A 14,778-nucleotide genomic window follows, 5' to 3' on the forward strand; every position below is an offset into this window, starting at 1 on the left:
CAAATGCACTGAAGTTGGCTCTGGGGAGCAGCCTGCCTTGGTTTGAGGGCAGGCAACCAGGAGACTGATGACAAATGAAGAAGTATTTGTCCCTCCGTCCCCAAGGGACAGCCAGCCAGGACATCCACACACTCCACAGCCCAAACACCAAAGACAAAGGAGTGCTGAGTCCCTGTGCATGCCATGTCTAGCTTGTAATGGGACGCTAAGATTAGACGGAGGCACCTCACAGCCTGAGACAGGCAGGCTCGTCCTATGTGTGGGACCAGTTATTAGAGAGCTGCCTGGCTCTGCAGATTAAGCTTTGCAGTTTTAGTGGGAGTTGTCCTATATCTGGCTTATTTATGCCATTTCTTTCCAGCCCAAAAGCCTGATCTTAAAGCTTTACCAAGTAAATATTTCTATGCTTGACTACCAAGCTTTTGCAGGGCTGGGAGAGAGTTGTGTTTGGGTGAAATACTGTACATTTAAGGTTTTATTTCCTAGAGGTAAGGAATCCACGTAAAGCAACACGCTTGCCTGAAAGACTTACAGTCCAGATCCAGTTTAATCAGAGACTGGGGAATTTTTCCTTCCATGAAGAGGCTGATACTGCCAATGCCCAATTTTAGGAAGGGTTCTTATCCATCAGATTTAAACGAGCTCTCCTCCCGTATTAACTGCAAATGGTGAAGAAACGTGGGCAGGGTTCTGTGCAGCTGGGCTGAGAGGATCGATTTGGTCTGACCGGGCCTTGCTTTGCCCGTATACCAGACCACTAGCAATAGTACTTACCGTCCTGTCAGTAAGCCTTCCTATAGAAATCTTTTGACAGTCCCATCAGAGGAGTCTATATCGCTCAGTAGCCCAGCTAGTGCTTTTGTTGCAATTTTAGCAGGGGAGCCAAGAAATGAGTAAGATCTCACTTCTCAGAATTAGTCCTTCAGGGCTTCAGCGTGTAGATATGCATTGTCTGTTCCTCAGGTGATGGTCATGGCCAAGCATTGCAGCTGGCTGAATTAGGAAACACTAAAAGTCACCTCAGTGCGGATGGAAACCACTAAATTCAGCTGGGAGGTGGTGATGGAGAGAAGCCACGTGCAGTGGGAAGTAAACTGATTAGCCATCCTCCGTACTTACCATTTAAAACAGGCTAAGAGCATGCACACACACTCAGGTTCTACACACTGAAGAGGAGTGCTGGAGCTACTAGGTCCTTCATCCCCAAGCTGAGCAGCAGCAACTTCCACACAACAGATTTGGGGCTTGGTAGGCACAGGTGGGCACGGACAAAGAGACCACAGGCTCACAGAAAGCAGGCTTCAGGGCGGTCAGTCTAGCTTCTCTCACTGTCCAGAAATGTTACTTCAAAGACAAATACAAATAGAGTTCAGCTCAATAAAGCAAAACTGGAATATGAGCCAGAGGGACAGTTAATGGTCATTCTCACTTGGCAGGAATGGAAATTATATGGAACAGGGACTTTGAGAACTTTAGCCATTTGACTGCTTGACTAAACTGTACAGAGTGACTGATGTGAAGGCTGAGCAGGTGTGACAATGGCACGGATAATTGTGTGTGCAAAATAGATAACTAAGCTCATATATGACCTGCCTTGGTCACTGTGAAGCTACACAATTTTTGTGGAAACCAGAAATGCAAATGAAGAAGGCATTTCTGCTCCTCAAACATTTTCAGTGGCTGGTTATCTGTCAAGCTTCTCCTGTGGTTTTGCAATTAGGGTTGTCTAAAGCATTCAGCAATGGCCTCTTTCTGCAGGGAAAAAAAAAAAAGTTAATGGGAATGTTATAACTGCTTTCAGCGAACACCTTACAAAAGTCGACAAGAAACAGTAATTTCTTGCCAATGTAAGGTCCTTTAGCCCTGTATACAGCCATTTCAGTGTGTCAAAGAAGCCAGAATATCCTGTCCCAACATGCCCATCTTTTACCCAAGAAAACCATGCGTAGTGTGACATGCGTAATAGGCAAAGAGCTGTGCTCTGCCATTCTTCTGTGTGAAATCCCTTTAGCCCCTTATTTTATCAGGCCTAGAGTTGTTCCTTTGGCAATAAGATCAACAGAAACCTCTGCATTTTTCTTCCAACAGTTACATTATTATGAGCTTTGAAAATAATCCCATTTTGTCTCCTAACCCTAGTTTTGCATATACATGCCTTTCTCCATGTCGACCCCTGCGAATTCTTCAGCTAAAATAGCATTCATTAGACAAACATTTCAGGGTATTTTTTTTCTCTCCTCTTTATCTGCTTGCTTGAATATGCTGTAAACTTGATTAATGTTGCCTTCTAATCTCTTTTTTCTAGAGAGAACACCTGGAGCTCTTTTAACCTGCATGAAATAAAAAAAAATAAAACCAAAAAGCCAAACAACCCAAGTTGCAATGACACACCTTCACATCCCTTTCCTTTCCTTGGCCATCCAATGCTCCTCTTCCAAGGCTGGACATACGGGCAAAACTTTTGGCAATGAACCTACAGAGCTATGGGTTTTTCCTAAAGCCCCTTCCTTACGCTCCCAGTAGCCTGCTTAGTTTTTTAGCCTTTCTCTGTCTAGAATAGTTTGGGGAGATTTATGACAGCAATTCTTCTGGTTCCTTTCACAATGTGTTTTCCGCTATTCTCATCTATTGCTCTGCCAACATGCATCATTTATTTATACCAGTCAGTAGCCACATTAAACCTTTTTTTTTTCTTCTTTTTTGAGGACATTTCCTCCTGTACCTGGGGAAATTGTGTAGGTAAATAAAGTCTGAGCCAACACTCTTGGACTTGACTTTTCTGCTTCTATCCAAAGCTTTCCATGGGCATCAATCATCCTTGAACTAGGATTCTTCTCATTTTAATTATGCTAATATTGCCATAATTTCATTCTCGTTAACAGCAATCGAGTTTCAGTCTCTGCAGATGGCGGAGCTGGACAGTTACCAAGCCACATGCCATCTTGAGAGGAGTGTACAGACCAGTGCTTAGCCTATGGCAGTGTTACTCATCACCATTTCTGGGTTGCATCACTTCACTTTACCTATTTTTGAAATGGCATATGACTTTGCCCCATATTGGTTTTGAGGCTTAGAAAGGAGACTTTTAAAAATACAAGAGATCCCATTGCTCATCTACTTCATTCTTGTTAAAATACTATCTCGACTGCTTTGATAACTTCAGGAGAAGGCTACAGAAGAAATGTATTATCAATTGCTGCAGATGTGTGTAGATCTATGAGTATGTTACCACTACAAATACCCTCTGAACTTCCCAAACAGAGCAGATGTAGAACACAAATCATAGCAGTGCTGATGGGAAGGGAATTCTGTGCTTTCTAGTCCAATCTCCTCCTCAGAGCAGGTCTGTCTTGTGGCTGTGTCCCTTGTTATTCTCATGAGATAAAACTATCAAAGGCTAGATAGCTAGACTTGCACAACCACAATTGTGTCTACGTTGTGGAACAGGCACCCAGTGCAGCCCTCTCCTCACTGTTGTCAAACCTGATAGATCTACCAGAGTTTACTGCATCTCCCTTCTGGATTGGGTTTCTTTTCAAGGAAAACCAGTGTGGGCAGGGAGGGTGGTGAGCACAAAAGCATTAACCTAAAGAAGTGTTGGGGCACAGAGGGAAAAGGACTCCTGTGCATGCTGCAGGGAAATACCCTGCCCCATATGGTAGTTCCAGTCCCAGCCAGTGGAGAAGAGAGGGGTTCCCACATGTACACTGGATAGCTTATCACTGGCTGCCCTCATCAGGCAAAGTCCAGCCTTACTGCCTGTGAACTGAAGGCAGGGCAGGATGCACAGCCCTGATACTAGGCTCACCGCTAAGCTGAGAAAAGGGTGACTTGAGGAAATGCTGCTTCCCCCTGGCTGATATGCTGAGGATCCTCCAACTTAGACCTGGCTACACGTCAAAAATCCACATGGCAAAGACCAAACTGCAGCAGTTCCTGCAGGAGGGGCTTGGCATTGTGACTGCAGGCGTGACAGATGACATTACATGGATTCAGTGTCTTTTTATGCTGTGTACAAGTCTGGTACAACTGATAGAGATTATGCTGGGCCACTGCAGCCTTCTAAGCTGGAGAACCCAATGAAATCTCTTCAGGAGGTTATATCTGATCAGATTCTGATGCAACTGCTGCCTCCTGCTTGATTTGACGTGTAACCTCCCTGACACTCTGGTAAGACAATTTCCACAGATGGTGGCTGTACAGCTGAGGTAAACACAAAATGGCCTCTGTGACAGCTCAGAAAAGTCCTTGCTTTCCCTTCCCCCTGTGTGGAGAACACCTTGTGTCCGATGGCAGTCCAGGATCCCAGCCAGACCTACCTCCCCGAAACTTTTAAAGGGCATGAGGAACGAAGAGACACCACAGTTGGAAGGGTGGGAAACCGTTTCACTCAGGTTTTTTGTTGCAGCAGGTCTTCTACAGATACCTTTAGCTATATCTGTAATCTACAGCAAGGACGTTGATTTTCTTTAATCATTTCATATATTCTATGAACTGAAAGAAATAATTCAGGTAGAATGATGCACAATAACAGTGGATAAGTGATCTTCTAGTGTTTAAACTTATTAAGGTCGTTACACGAACAGAAATTAAAAAAGCCCTGTCCTTGTCTCAGGAAGAAACTGGTGGGATGAACGTCTGCACTTTGGGGTAGCTAATTTGGTGGGGAATGAATTAAAACATGAAGTTCTGAAAGAGAGTCACCTCTTAAGGGTAAAAGGTCTTGAATTCTGCTTGCTGATCAGGATGACACCAATATTTATGCTGATGGCCAATGAGGGCATTTCTGACTCCAATTTCATTTCCAGAAAACATTTCTATTACCTCGCGATGCATTATTTGAATCAGTGCACGTCGCCAGAGGTTGAATAAGACGGTTTCTCCACACTCTGCTACAGAGTACCGACACTTACTAAATATGCTGTTAATACTGTAGTATGGCTATAAAATACAATGAAGGCCCATGGAAAGATGCCAGCCCTTTTCTGAGAAAGAGAGAGCACTTTTTGGAACCCTGCCTGTGGCCCGTAATTTTCACTTCCTCCCACTACAGCGCGAAGTGACATGGAAAGGACTTGTAAAGTCAAGTCCAGGAGACTGGTGGGGATTTGAAGGAGTAAAGCTAAAGTTGGACTGTCAACAGTAGCACTTGACCTACTTGAACTTTGTGGGGAAAGAAGGGGGGAGCGAAATCTCCCACACATGTCCCTAGCAGGCCTCACTGGAAAAAATAAATGAATTCCAGCCTGGCAAATGTACATTTTTCAGTCCAAATGAGGCCAAAACATTCAAAATATAGAAACTTTTACATGGAGAAAACTGTTGATTCGCAAGCAGCAAAACTTTCTGGAAAAGCTGCCAACTAGCAAGACATTTCAGTATTTATGGGAAATAGTGTTCAGTGAAGGAGAAGGACCAGTAGCAGAGAACGGATGTATGGCTTACATGAACTGAGCCTCCTGCCAGGTGCTGCAGCAATTCATGTGGACCCTGACACATGCAAGCAATAACAAAGCCCTTTAAGTTCAGCAGACCCAAAAAGAAATATTTTTCTTATTAATAATAACCAAGCAGTGGAAGGAAGGAGGCGTCAAAATTGACCTTTCTTTGTAGAAAATATTTCAGCAGGAAAGATTTGTCCATCCCCAGTGGGCACAATCTGACTTGTCACACTGTATAGACGCTAAAGCTCTTCACTACATGAACACAGACCAAAGGATGGTGCCTGACCCACAAAGCTTAAAATCTAACTCAGGATCGATAACAAAACAAAACAAACAAGCAAACAAAAAAAAATAACTTACCAGATGAAAACTGTTCATGGGAACAGAAGAAAAAACCCTATAGTAGTGTTCGTCAAACAACAGGTAAACACACCACCCACCACAACTGCTACCACAGGGGACAGTTAGCTCATCAGAGGAACGGAATTATAAGATAGAGACAGGTAAGCAAATTTCCATGGGATTTGTCTTCCTAGACCTGTACATTATCTTCATGTATTTCTTAAATTCCTGCAACTATATATTAATGCAGAAATCCAGTATTGAGAAGGTCTTAAAATGCTGTACTGAGTTGTCTTGGGTGTAACCCTCTTGCCAGTGGCCCAAACTAGGGAGCAGCAGAAATTTCTTAGTGATGATGTTTGAACAGAGGTGATCTCACACTTACCCAGGGAGTAGCAAACCACACTGTATTTTCATTTGCTGGATCTGGTGTTAGCTGGAGTTGACCCTTCACTACACACCGCCTCTAGAGGAGACCGATCTTGCTTTTCAATCCAGAGATATGATTTTCAAATTCATTACAACTTCAGAATAGCTCTGGTGGCTGCAGAAACTCATCACAGGGTTCGTAGGGATAACGTAGTCAGAAAAGCTCAGAGCTACCTTATTCCTGCCAACCTACTTCTTAAAACTCTGTCCAGTCCAGGAAAGTGTGGACAGTGATTGCCAGAACTGCTTCTTAGGGAAAGGATTTGAAAGGAGTTGTTGAGGTTACTGACACAGGGCAGCCTGGGTAACTCACTCCCAGCCCCTCCTGCCATTACATTGGAGGAAAATTGTTCCACAAAGTGCTTGGCCTTCATGCCAGGATCCCCAGCACATTCACAAAACGTACACGTAGCACACAGGAAAACACCAGCATCTTCCAAAGAGTGCAGGCTCTGATGGGTGGAACTAAAAAGCAGGAAATGACATTAAGGCAGTTGTTAAGCCTTGTAACCCAAAATAAAGCCTCTCAGTGCGATTGGTCACAGTGGTTCAGCTGGGGACAGAGAGGGGCATGAGGAGAGGAATGAAGCAGGAAGGCCCTCCCCGCTTTCTCAGACAGAGACTGTGTTTTCATCTTTCCCTCGGGCTCTGTCATTTCACTTTCCTCTCCTGCAAGTAGCACTTGGAGAGCAAAGCAAGTGGGGGAGAGGTGTGAGAAAGTGCCCAGGCTGAGCCATACGCCTGGAGGAGAATGGGGATGTGGGGCACGGGCAGATGAGCTCTGCAACATCGCCACGAGGCCCTCCAGCCCCACCACATATTACTGTGTCCTGGTGGGGCCCTCAGGCCCCACCACACATTACTGCGTCCTGGGCTCCTGCCACAGCGAGGGTGGTGGAGGAGGGCCCTGGGCTGCTGACAGAGCTAAGTCGATGAGAAGCCAGAGGGCCAGAAGCAGGTGGAGGCTTCCCGCTGCGCCACAGGAGTGAAGGGTTGGTGATAAACCGCTGGGGATAAATGGCAGCACCTTCCATCACCACTGCTGTCTACTCCACGAGCAGCTGTTGGACCGTGACAGTGAGGGCAGAGAGAGGGATTTAGTGAACAGCTATGGCCTCCCTGACAGCATGCATCAAAAACACCACCTCCCCTACGCCACGCGTCTGCAGACAGGGCTGGCCCTGCTCTGTGGTTTGTCTGGCTGTAGGGTGTCATTTATCTCTCTATCTCATGCTTCCCAACTCGACAATTTCCTTTTAGCACGAATCTCTTTCCTCCACCTCCTTCTCCCTATTATAAATATATGAGTGCGTGTGTTTCTTATTTTTTATGTGATCTCTCATAACTGCCAAGAAAAAAAAAAAATAAATCTCTTGACATAAATCCTTTTGGCTTGAGTTTCTTGACAAACATGCACTAGTTTTTCTTTATCCCTCACACCTCTCTTCTCCCCACAAACTCTCAGCAAGTTTCTGCAAGCTCTCAGCTCTCGAGAGCTCTTCGAGGAGCTCCTCCTCGGGAGGAGTCACCGTGCTGGAGCGAGGGCAGGGGGATGCCTCCTCTGATGTGCAGAGCATGTAAGACATGACACGGGTGTCTGACCGTGTATTCCATCTCTTTAGGTGTCCTGGTTTCCTCCACCGCATACATCCCTCCAAGCACAGTTGTGGGAATGGTCCTGTTTGGCTTTCAGTGCCTCCATCTTGAGGTCCATGCCCCCATTTGGGTGGGCTGAGCTCTAGTCAATGGGCCCAGCTGCTGTGTCCAATGGCACACACGACTCCTGTGACAAAGAGAAGAGTCCTGAGCCCCAAAAGTTCACATCCTCGCTGAGTGTTGCAGCCATGAGGCCATTCCCTTCTGCTCTTCCTGGCTGCAGGCTGAGCTGCGATGCAGAAATCTCCACCTGAACTGACCCTCAGCTGGGGGACTTGGCACCGAGTTGGCCCGTTCAGTGTGTGCGCGCAACCAAGGGCTTCTCTCAGTGCTCCCCGTGGAGATAAGGCTGTTCACAGGTTGGGATGGCAGCAAAGCTGAGGTCCTTGCCCCTAGAGGCTTGGGGCCCTAACAGAAGTGCTCTGGGTCAAAATGGATCCAGTCAGTTCTTAATCCCCTGCTGAACTTGTAGACCTCACTGAAGCAAAGGAAGGAAGGGTTTTGCCGAGACTCATCTGTACCTAAATTCTGGGCAGCGAATGAAGGAAATGCCCAAATTTCCTGCTCAGACAACCAGAAGGGACAGGTGGTTTTCAAGGTTTCAGAGGGGCTTCTATTTCTTAAGCTGATGGACGGGATCTTGAAAAAAACACCCTCTCAGATGGCTGGGTAACAAACATCAAAGCCTCCATCAGGGCAATGGCCTCACTATCTGCCTAAAGTACAGATGCAAGTCTCGTGCCTAAGTTAGGCAGAACTGCTCATACCTAGCTTTTGTGCCTTAACGTCACCAGAAGCTCCAGTTACGGTGAAATATATGGGGCAGCAGAGCATGGCAGCAGAGCTAAAGCCCATAGATCACAGAGTTAAATATCCTACTGCGGGCTAGAAGTGAGTGCGCACAGTTTCAGCCCATGTGTTGGCTGAAGTTATGAGCACACAAGAAAACGGGATTTATAATGAGAATGGCAATTCAACCTCAATTATAGTGTGCGACTGTCTGCACACTATAAACTGGAGGTTTAATAATGAGGCAAGTAGGCTGAAGGAGAGAATTTCATTGTATCTGTTTCGCAGCCTGGAATTCTTACTAAATTCATCAGATCACTTGAGTTCTCCTGACAACTGTAGCAGTATAACTAATTTTAAAGGGGTTTATTGTACATTAAGACTGCAACAAAAGATAGAGGCAGAGAAAACCTCATAGCGAAAGAGAACTCCAGATTGAGGACTATAATGTATATGAGATTAGAAAGAAGTAAGTGCTAAAAGATGTAGACAGCAGTTTTTCAGGGTCCTTAACCTTGATGAATAAATGAATAAAATCCCTTAAAAAATTGCAGTGTTTCTTTCAAGTGATTTCCAGCATGTTAATGATCAAGAGAAGCTGAGAAAATTACTGGGAAAGGAGATGACTTTCCTCAATATGCTCTTACCACAGAGACTATGAGACAGACCTGAATTGTAAGCAAATAATAAGCAATGCAAAATATGAGAGGAAGCGAAGAACAGAAGCTCTTTAGCTGTCCATGATGCATTTGCATACAGGTGTGTTGACTGCAGGACTTTGTGACGTTGCCAAATAAAAGCTTTAATGGAGACTTGGAGCCTTCCAATTCTTCCATATCCAGATGCTTAGACACAGCTCTCCTTTACTGTATTCGCTTAATTTGCTACCACAAAAGACAATAGGACCCCAAGTAAAAGAGGGCTCAAAGAATAAGCAGAAGCCTTAATCTACCACCCTAAGCATCACATGCACCATGTACCAACCTCCCCAGCTGACACTGACTGCAAAAGGGGCTTGAATTGCCCACCTCTATCTCCTAAGTATCGCTGGAAAAATACAAGACCCACCAATAGGAAGCACAGCAGCTCACCCCTCAGTGCAGTCCACAAAGGAGTCATCTCCCCACCTTCTGCACGACAGGAAGGGAAAAATCTCTTTGGGGTCCTGGTGCCCCAGGGTGCACAGAGGGCTGGATGAAGGTGGGACAGGGAGCCTTGCGCTCTGATGGGGCGCTTGGCTGCTGAAAATGTGGGTGCTCCCAGACTTCTTAAGCTGTCAAAGGAAATGGCAGATGAGAAAGGGGCACTGAAGACTGAAATTGTGAAGGTATCACCCCCAGCAGTGTTTTGACCTTACAGCTTCACGTGTAACAGTGCTTGCAGACAATGCTCTTGTCTCTCCTTCTGTCTTTGAACCCTTCCAGCACCCCCAGCACCCACACACCCCTTTGCTCTCCCAGCCTCACCAACCGTTAGCTAATAATGTAGCTGATTAGATCTTTCATCATTTTTATTGTTATCCACCCGCAGATTAATAAAATAGAGCTCTGCCTGTTTCTGGCTGACCACATTCCCTAATTTATCATAAAGGCTTCGCCTGAAATACTTTGGTGTGACATGCGGGGAGAGCCACAGTCCCTCCCAGCCAAGCATGTCTGCAAGCGAGCACGGCACAATGTCCCAGAGTGATATCACCCGTATTCTCACCACCCAGAGCAGAAGTTAACACTCCGCAACCAAGCTGCTAAAGCAAAATTACCAGAGATTGGTACCAGAGGCACGGAGGTGGAAAAATGGGGAGTTAACTCCAGCTCACTGGAGCACATTGCTTCATACCTGTACCATCTCTTAATACAAGGGAATCTGCTTTTAAAGCACTCCAAATTTTCTCTTTAAAGACAGTAATTACAAGGGTGACTTAACATGGCCTCAGGGACTATCCTGCAAGAATTGGAAGACTTGATCCCTTAAAAGTCAAGAAGCTGAAGGAATCACGAGACCAGCAATGGATTTTTCTCTTCTCTTCTCTTCTCTTCTCTTCTCTTCTCTTCTCTTCTCTTCTCTCTTCTCTTCTCTTCTCTTCTCTCTTAACTTCTCTTCTCCTCTCTTCTGTTCTCTTCTCTTCTCTTCTCTTCTCTTCTCTTCTCTTCTCTTCTCTTCTCTTCACTTCCTCTTCTCTTCTCTTCCCTTCCCTTCCCTTCCCTTCCCTTCCCTTCCCTTCCCTTCCCTTCTCTCTTCCCTTCTCTCTTCCCTTCCCTTCCCTTCCCTTCCCTTCCCTTCCCTTCCCTTCCCTTCCCTTCCCTTCCCTTCCCTTCCCTTCCCTTCCCTTCCCTTCCCTTCCCTTCCCTTCCCTTCCCTTCCCTTCCCTTCCCTTCCCTTCCCTTCCCTTCCCTTCCCTTCCCTTCCCTTCCCTTCCCTTCCCTTCCCTTCCCCTCCCTTCCCCTTCCCCTTCTTCTCCTTTTCAGGGTACAGATTTAAACTTAGAAAAAATATGAAGCCCAAGTGTCATGCAACCCAAAGCAGGATTTGAACCCACAAATTGAGGAACAATGCTCCCAAACAGCTCTATCACACCCAGCTCTGTTGAGCTAATGGTAACTTTTTTTTTTTGTACTTTGAGAATGACATTCACTAGACAAAGGTAAGTTCATCTTTGCATGTCTAGAGTTATACTGGAGGCAACTGAGACATGTTCACTATTTTCCAAGCAAAAGTAAGAAAAAAGCGAAAAAATTCTGTGAGTTAAATATTTTTGTAGGATTTTTCTTGTTTTAAATGAGCGACAAAAGCAATTTCAGTTCCTGCAATTTTTCGAAACACTAACAGAGGAAACAAAACCAAAAAGGTAAACAACTTTTTATTAAATAAAATAAAGCAAAATTCCTACAAAGCTGGTAATGTTTCATAGAAAAATTCCATTTAATGAAAAAGGCCCATTTTCTGCTGAAAAATATTTTCAGGGGACACATTTCAATCAGAATTGTCAGCTGTTACTTGCCTTTCAATCACCAGCTGATGCCCTTGCTCACATCCCCTGTGCTAGATGCTGTGCGAAGATGCAATAAGCAATCTCTGGTTCACGGAGCTGGGATCTCATTTTGGGAACAGCCGAGTGAAACAACCAGTGGGTGAAGGTGCAATAAGATCGCATGCATACAGCAGGCAACTTGTGGGAGCAACCCGAGGGCATGGCACTGCTTGAAACAAACAGCAGCCTCCCAGGCAGCCATGCCTTGGCTGGCTTCATGCAGGTGGCCTCAAAGATGTCTGGGATGGTTTTCGGTGAGATCGTAAGAACGAACCAAGAGAGGGTCTGTGGTCTTTCAAGGCAGCACCATGGCAGCAATGTAGAGAAGGATGTGGAATGATGATGGAGCGTGAACTAAAAGACTCCGGAGCCTCGATAGCAGTCACTGGATTTGCACAGCTCTGAGCAGGTAGGGGAGATGTGAGCTGCCTCTTCCTCCCACTCACACATCCTGTTGACTTGCTCCACTCCCTAGTCAAGCCTTGTGTCCTTGTTCCCTGTAACACCAGGCCACAGAGGCCCACCAAGTTGGCTGGCCTCATTTTGGCAAGATCTCTGTGGGAGCTGAGAACAACCTGGAAAAGTACAGCATTTTTCCAAGGAAAAACATTTTTCATTCCTCTGATATCCCAAATATTGTCTTCTCAGACTGATAGAAGTCAGAAGGGGGTCCCTCTGGTCCAACCCCTGCTCAAGCAGGGCCACCCAGAGCAGGTTGCCCAAGCCCATGCCCAGGGGTCTTTTGAAGAAGTGTGACTCTACAACCTTTATGAGCAGTCTTCACTTGTGATCCAGTTATACGTCCTCCCTTCTCCCTTTCATATCTCTTTTCCTGTGTTCCCTCGTTTTCATCTGAACTACCCAAAAATAAGACCGAAGGAAACCCTGACAAACCCAGCCCGCGACAAACCAAATTCACCTCCACTTAGCTTCCCCCAGCCAGGGAGGACTTGGGTCTAATTCGCGGCTCACAGCCCAGCTCTGCAGTGACAGATGCTGCCTGAGACCAAAGCAGAAATGATGATGCAAGGCCGTTTCCTTCGAGACGCCGTTCTGTCACCATGGAGGCAGACAGCATGCTCTCAACAAGTTTATCTGCAAAGTAACATGAAAATTCCTCACAGCAGGAGAGATTTGACGGGACGTGCCTAGAACAGCTTTATAAAAAGGTTTCTTCAAATGCTTCCAAATCCCATGCATCTTTTTCTTGCTTTATCATCCTTTTCAACATCCTTCTTCCTCTCTTTTTTTCTTTTTTTCTAATGCCTCCACAAGGCACATTTATCAGCATCAAAGCACATTCTCACACTGCTCAGTTTTTCCCTCTGAATCCACCCTTGCAGAGTCCAAGCCTACTACTGCTCTCCACACCCAGCAACTTCATCAGGTTGCTGGTGAAAAACTTACCTCTGTGCACAAAATCTCCTTCAAAGTCTGGGCAGTACTGACATCTTCATGTAAGGACTAAGATCCTCTACACCTAGGTGCGTTTCACTGGGGTAGAGCATTTCTTTGTGATACTCTTACAGAGAGAAAGAAACACTCAGCTGTGCCAGGGCTAAATTTTGGTGACCGTCCCCTAGTGCATTTTTCCTCCCTCCCCAGCCAAACCAGATGTACATGCCAGATTATATTTGTAGGTTGCATTCAGGATGCTCAGCTCAGACAAACAAGTGCCTCTGCACTGTTATCACCATAACCTGTGGGTCCCCTCTGCTGCCACTGCAAGCAGTGCTCAAGTCCTTGAAGATGGTACGATGACCAAGCACTGCAGCTTAACCAAACACCAGGGCATGGCAGAGTGCAGGCCTGAAGGTGTTGTAACACTGCTTTTCCTTCCCACGTGGTCCTCAGATTTATCGGTTTTGGAATACGTGTCTAGTACACAGCCCAACATGAAGGCAAACTTGGACCCAAGAACAGGTCTAGGCCTCTAGTTCCATACCCTCGAAGATGAGTATCTGCTCTTAAAATTACTCTGTTTTTTCTCTCCCTGACTCTCTGCTCTCCTAGTGTGTTGGCATCATTAAAAACAACAACGCAAAACCTACGGGATCTTTTCACTGTCTTTACAATTCAAACCTGGAAACCAACTGGATGTTAAAAGAGCCTACATCCCCAACCCTTCTCCTCTGTGCTGCTTACAGAACATGACCTGAATTTGTCACTGCAGCGTCTTCATCCCAGGAGAACATCTTCCTCCTCCTCCTGCCATCCTCACCTAGAAGAGCATTATATCTCCTCTCCTTGGCACTGGCACTGCCGCGGGGACAGCCGGGGTGCAGGAGCAGCTCAACACTGCTCTCCTCCACCTTCTGGCAAATTCCCATCTGGATCCAAACTCTGCATCTTCAGCCCACCTAATGTCACATTTGGGGACAAACAGGGTACTACATGAGATTTAATTGTATCTAGGTCTAATTCATCCAGAACAATTGGCCGTAGGAAAGATGGAAAACGGGCTGAAAGATGTATATTCTCTTTTCTCTCATTCTATAAAGGGCTGTGCGTGTGTTGGGGTGGCGATGGGAGGGGAGAGGGTGAAAGGGGAGCTGGAACTGTGAAGTTTGAAGGTGAAAAAAGTATTTATATCTGGATTAGTGGAGTCCTGGGGCCTTCAAAAATAGTTAAAATTCCCTTTTTTGAGTAATGGAGAAGTAGTTTGCATTGATCTTAAGAATTTGCTTATAGTTTTCCCTGGAGTTCAATGTACTGGGGAGTGCAAAGCTGACACAGCTCAAAAGTTTTATGAACCTCAGGTAACAGCGTGAAAGGAAATTTTAATAAATATTACATTTATTTAAATTTATTTTTTTTTCCTTGTTAATAATAAAAGCCAACCTTGGTCTTCTGGGCTTTTCTCATATGCCTGCTTAATACAGCAGCCGAATCGTGGAATTATTTATATTTTAACTTCATTTTCAGTAAATCGTCAATCATTCACCTTTCAAAAGCATTAAATTCAGAGACGAACAGCAGGGGAGAGGAAGACTGAAAAATAAATATTGACTTTCAGGGGTTTGTTTTTTGTGTGTGTGTTGTGTTATTTTTTAACACAGGGTTAGAAATAGAAGCTGTTGTGGGTGATGA

Source organism: Cygnus olor, chromosome Z (genome assembly GCF_009769625.2).
Source record: "Cygnus olor isolate bCygOlo1 chromosome Z, bCygOlo1.pri.v2, whole genome shotgun sequence".
NCBI classification, from domain to species: Eukaryota; Metazoa; Chordata; class Aves; order Anseriformes; family Anatidae; genus Cygnus; species Cygnus olor.